We start from the raw sequence: 6,564 nt of genomic DNA, 5'->3' as shown, positions 1-6,564 counted from the left end.
GTTATTTGGTTGTCATAGTGATATATTTTGGTGATGGTTCAAATGTTAACTTGCAGATTAAAGATAACAGTGAAGAAAATCCTGCAATATGAGGTAAAGCTTTATGGTTGCAAAAGAAATCTAATGAAAAGATGAATCAAGAATACTTATAGATAGATGAAAGAGAAGAGATGTTTATCTTAGATGAAGATACGTTAACTATTCTGCCAATACAGGCTTCTGCTAATTATTTCACACATCACTTTATGCTCAATCAAAGGGAATAACCAAAGATGAGAAAGTCAACCCAAGGGGAGGCACTTCAGAGGCAATCCATCTGAGAATTTTGGGAGAAGCTCTTACTTTTCTGTTCATTCATTGGGCAAGATCAAGAAAGCTCTTGACTTAATATATCATCTGTCCTTGTCTTTTTATTTGAAACTTGAGCCAAAAACTACATAAATGGCTATTTTTCTTTTCTTCTCAAATCTTTTATTGTTTTCTGAGGAAAGACTGGCAAACAACATTTTAATAAACTCACAGATATCTGCTTGTTTCTTGGCCCTAAGTGCATGTTGGGAACAGTTGCTTTCTAGAAAGTGTTATTAGGGTAATTAATTTAAAGTTTTAAAAATGCCTGTCCCAAATAGGCTTCTGCTTAATTACTTTTATGATTAGTCATTCCCTGCAGAATGTGACCCACATCACTCAAAATTACTTAACATTGTTTTTAAAAATACGGTAAAAGCTAACTTGATTGTTGTATAGACTACTTTTTTTTTTTTTTTTTCCAATACAACCATCCTACACCATTACCATTCTGGACCATGCATAATTATTTAAATAAACCATGCTTTGTTGTATCTCTTTGATATGGCTCATGTTATTAATTATTTTCTGAAATGTACGTTTTCTCTTCTCCTTCTGAAAGTTTTTATTAACTCTGGAAAGACCTATCCAAATCTAATTCGAACAAAAAATCCTTCTCTAAACCACAAATTCCTGTTGTTCTAGTGTAGAATTATTAAAATAGATCATTTCATTGTGCTTTAATATAATTTTTGTAAGCATTTTCCTATAAGAATGTAAACATTATTTTATAATTGAATACCATTTTGCTTTGTGTGTCAAAGTTTAACCATATTAGGCTATGTACTTCAGACCCTAACACTGTAGCCAGCATGTGGTATTAAATAACTCTTAGCTAAATAAAGAGTTGAATGCATGTTGAATCTCAAATGAACTTGTATTTTGTTGATGTTTATCATATTAATATTTTTGAATTATTTTAAACTGTGTTCCATAAATGTAGACAATCAGGATTTCATACGTGTGCATGATGTTTTAGAGTGGATGATAGGTCTTGATCTAGAAGCAAAACACACAGTCAGGTAGTCTGCATGATATGCATGGGGTAAGGTTGTAAATACTGGATGTGTTCACTAGATGAAACGAAATCTGTCAACATCTCTATCACACAAAACTTTTCATTTACGTCTTACTCCATTGTATGTTGAAGTACACAAATTTCCACATTCTGTTGTTCTCAACACACTTGATGCCTCAGGACAAAAATAGAGAATGTCTTCCGGTGACAAAGGGACAGGAAGTAACAAATGGACAGGAAGTATCAGAAAAAAATTAAACACATCAAATAACTTTATTTTTTTCTAGTATATTCTCTCTTCTTTTAGCAGTAGACAGTTTTCAACTACAGCAGGAGGAGCCTCAACCAATGAGGATTGATAATAAACTTCTAGGCTATGTCTCACAAACCTTCAGCAATATGGCAGGCTGCTGTATTAAAGACAAAAACGTAGAAAGAAAACATCATTGTAATTTTAATGGCAAGAGAATTACAATAAAGAAGGCACATTATGTAAATATTTCCCAAGAATAAGAAGTTATTCAAATGCTCTTGTCATATAAGATTTTGAAATTTATAAAATTCTATAGGCTGGGCTACCTTTGGTCATGTAACTGAATCTGCTCTGCTCTTCAAAACTGTTCTTCAAAAACAGAGTGGAATGTTTTAATCTAAAGTATTTAGATTTTTTAATACTCTAACATGTATGATAAATTTTGTTTATTATCAAGTCACCTTTTAAATGCATGTTTTAATTATAACATGTAATTGGCTGTATTTGATCTTTATTTTCATAAAGCTGTTTTATGAGCTTTAATCCCTGTTATTCATGTTACCAACTTTTATTCAATGAACTGAAAAAATTATTTGGCTTTTAAATCAAATGCCTTAAAATAGAACATGTGGAAAATATAAAGTTCAATTTATTGACTGTTCACTTTAGTTACAATTAGTTATTCATTGATTTTTTTCTCAACTCAATGTTACTGATTACATGAAATTTACTGAATCAACTTTTGTCCAAATGGATCCCCAATGAGTTAGCGAATACCTGTTTTATAATAGAAATTGTGTAAAACAGACTTAAAAGTATTGAAATGTAGGGTTTGAATTGAATTTATCTCATATTGGTAACTATTTTCTCATCTAACATACTATATATTGTTTTTTTACAATCAAGGCTAAGTATTTGCTTATAGGCTGGCTAGGCATGATAGGCTGATTTTGATATTATAATCTAATGGTTGTCTATTCAAAGCAAATTTATAATAGTCTCTTTAATACAAGGAGCTTGCAATATAGAGAAGGGGACAGATATTTGCAAACATTTAAAGTAAATTAGTGTAATATTTTATTACTTGTGTTATGATTGAGCAAAGTAGTATCACTGGGAAAAATTAGTAAAAAATACAAAAAAAAAACCCCTTATTTTTAAAAAAGGGATCTGGAAAACATTATAGAATAATGAAATTTAAGCTCAGTCCTTTAAATGTGACTACTACTTCAATAGGTGGAAACAGAGTATTAATTGGGGAATTCGTGGTGAGGAGAATAGAAAAAGCATAGATGGAGAAGAAAGTCAAGTGTATGTTATCCATAACACACATGGAGCAGGACTGTATGTGAATATGAACTTATAGGTGTTCTGGAAAGCAGCATTTCTTTGTATAGTAAAAATTACTTCATAATTTCTTTTAAATATTAATATTTGATTTATTAACATTACAATTTTTAAAAGTGAATATTTTCCAAATGTTTGGTATTAACTTATAAATTATTTTAATTTATAAATTTCAGCATATTTTGACTGAAATGGAGTGCAATTTCCTGATCACAGTTCACTGCAACCTCAAACTTCTGGGCTCAGTCACTCCCAACTTTCCCTCCAGAGTAGCTGGGGCTACAGATGCATACCATTATGCCCAGCTAATATTTCCATTAAATTTGCTTCAATTGCCTGACTACCAAAACCTTCCCAAGTAAGTGTTAGCTTTATCAATATAAGGGGCCCTTATAGTCTTAAATACTGCAATAACATTATATATTTGTGAAATAAATAGCTCCATTTTATTCACTTAATCAAAATTTTAATTCAAATCACAATTACAGTAGATTGTCTCAATGGCTGAAGTCACTAGATTAAACAATCGATCACGTTGAAGTGTTTCCTGATGCTGGTGTTATCACTAAGGAACTTTCTCAATGCATTGCACTAACTGGAGGTGCTGCACTGGGTGCTGATTATGGTCATGATGGAACAAAGACAGATGACTTCAGAGGGTTTTGTGGCCACAAGTTTCATGATGTCTTAATTGCCCCAGGAACAGCAGATCTAACAGCTAATGTGGGCTTCAGTTATTTGCAAAGAATGGCACAGGGAAAAGTAGCGTCTCTGGGCCCAATAAAACACACAATTTTTAAAAATATGGGTATTGATGTCCAGCCGAAGGTTCTTTTAGATAAATCAAATGAGACATCAATGAGACAGGAATTACTTCAAGGATATGATATGTTAATGAATCCGAAGAAGACGGGAGAAAGATTGAACATTTTTGCCTTGCTACTTCATCAGAGACATCAAGGTGGAAGGAATCAGATGAATGTATGTCAATCAAAACCCTATGCATCTCCTGTAGCTGGGTTTAGTGAACTTGTTTGGCAGTTATATCTCAGCTTGGATATTTTACCCTTTGGTCTGCCCAAGAAATCAAAACAAAGGAAACACATTTCATACATTGCAGGTAAAAAAAGAAACACAAAATACACAAAATATCAAAATGTTGTTTTGATTTTTTTTTCCCTATATTTAACTCTAAATTTCTTTAGGTTAGAAAGACTTTGCCTACATTGAAGTGCTTTCCCCAGAAAACATTGACCAATAACTTCACAGTGGAACTTTCATATGTAATCAGAGATAATCTTCAGCTCTCCATTCTGTACTCCCACCCAGACACATAATGGATTCTTACCTACATTTATGACCACTATAACAGAAACTTCATAACTTATTCACAGGAATTAATCATAAAGTTCATATCCTCAGATCCATATGACATAATTACTTAAGTATTCTCTACTCAAAGATGTCCAAAAACCTTTGCTGGATATTTAAATAACTAAAGGAATGAATACAATAAGGAATAAAAGATAAAAAATCATCAAGAAGCCAATATCTAGACATAGGTATTTCATAACAATACTTTTCTTCCTCTTTTGTGTTCCATAGTAATGAGAGTCTATTTTATTCAATATCTGTTATAAGACTTTGCTTTGTTTTTCTACTTATGATTTTTAATATCATCTCAATTGCAATGTAGTTATGTTTTTTCTTTCTGGTCCTTTTAATTTTACCAAAGTACTATGCATAGGATTGGTGCTTAATATACACTGTAATACTGTTCTTTATCCAACAATATGAACAAATTTAATGCTTTTTAAAATTGCCATTAAATAGTAATATATTTTCTCCATGGAGATATTGTTTACATTAGGAATAAGTCATAAGTAAGATAATCACACAGTCTGCAAAGAAGACTGTGACTTGGATTATAGAAATCTGTCAGAATTAACAATACTCTAATGCTTCTAAGAGATGTGCATTCTACGGTATTGTAATTATTCTAATATTTTTGAATTATACAATAAGAATTATGTGAGTATCATTAGAGGAGAAGCACTTAGACTGTAATAAGATTTAATTCAATGATTTATATCTACTTTTGTTTCTTGCTGTTGTTGAACAGGCTTTATATTGGCTAAACTGCACATCCGGGAAGAAATTGATCTTTCAGTTATTTTCCACATCAGCACATGACAATTAGTGAAATGAGTTCAGGCTTTTAAAAATAGCAGATGTTGAATATTTATAGAGTGTTACTTTGGTTTATTTTATAAAATTTTGTACACGAATTTTAGATTCAAATGTAAAAGAATGTCTGAAATGAGTAATTGCACATGCCAAATAGTTTTTTTTATATATTTCAGGGTTATGATTATCGGAAGTCACTTCTTACTTTGATAAATTGGAACTTAATATGATGTAAGGCAAATTACCTCAAAAGATAAAATCCAAGTGATCATACATAAATGTATCATGTGGTGTCAAATAAAACTTCAGTAAATACAAGGTGGCAGAAACAAAACTTATGCAAATTATTCATCCATAAAATCTGCATTAGCTAGTTTGTAAAGAAAATATATTTATCCCAAATGACACTATTGCTAAGCTACATGGCTTAGATGAGGAAAATTAAATCCAGAAATCTCTCTCATAAATGTACTCAGAAATATAACACTTTTGTAACAAGAATTGAATTTTGCTCATTTGTTTTACTCAGCAAAAAAAAAAAAGAAACATTTGTAATTTTATAATAATGCTGTTTTAAATTTCAGGCATTTATTTATTTAAAAAATTAAATTACTAATCAGTGAAAACTATATTTATGCATATATGAAAAACTAGGTTTTGTAATTTTACCTCAAATTTTTATGGTAATGCACAGTTCATGGTGCCTTTTTTCAGCTATTGAAAACATTAATATTACTTTGCTGTTAATATTAACAGGTGAGAAGAATAACATATTTACTAATTAGATTTAATTTGATATTTTACTGCTAAGCACTATGTCTTTTTATTTTCTAAGTTTTCAACAATAGACTCTCATTCCTCCAATAATATTTTGGCAACAGAAGTATGTTTGAAACTCCCAATATATTAAGATTTCTTGAATATTCCCTTTTATGGTAAGTATGAAGATAAGTAATTATATTCTTGTGCTTATACTCCTAAGGAAGTTGTGAGACGACTTGGTTTATGTTTATTTGTTATAAAGAACAATTCATTATTTGCCATACAAAAAGTGTAATTAATATCTTATTTAGTGATGGTTTCATTTTTCTCCCACTGGTTTGAATTACACATTCTAATGATTGTCGGTGAGAGGAACTTCCTCATATCATTTCTACCTATGAAGTGTATTATTTCATGGTCAAGACAGTCATACACAGGTTTGGCTACATAATTTGTGGGGTTCAATTCAAAATGAAAATGTGGGGTCTTTTGTTGCAAATTATTAAGAATGCCAAAATGGCAGCAGCACAGCATTAAACCAAGAGCAGATCCATGTGAGCATGGTACCCTGTGCAACTGGACAGGTCATAGGTCCATGAAGTCAGCCCCATAGACACACTGTGACACAATCAATGTATTATAGCATTGG

At 31.0% G+C, this 6,564-nt stretch overlaps 1 pseudogene; it reads left to right on the top strand.

Moving 5' to 3' along the window:
* The first annotated feature begins 3,491 nt into the window (after nucleotides 1–3,491).
* LOC101026112 lies at nucleotides 3,492–5,681 on the top strand (annotated as a pseudogene).
* The last annotated feature ends 883 nt before the right edge of the window (nucleotides 5,682–6,564 follow it).

Source organism: Papio anubis, chromosome 8 (genome assembly GCF_008728515.1).
Source record: "Papio anubis isolate 15944 chromosome 8, Panubis1.0, whole genome shotgun sequence".
NCBI lineage: Eukaryota > Metazoa > Chordata > Mammalia > Primates > Cercopithecidae > Papio > Papio anubis.
The sequence above is the reverse complement of the archived record's forward strand: the minus strand, read 5'-3'. Positions and strand labels throughout refer to the sequence as shown.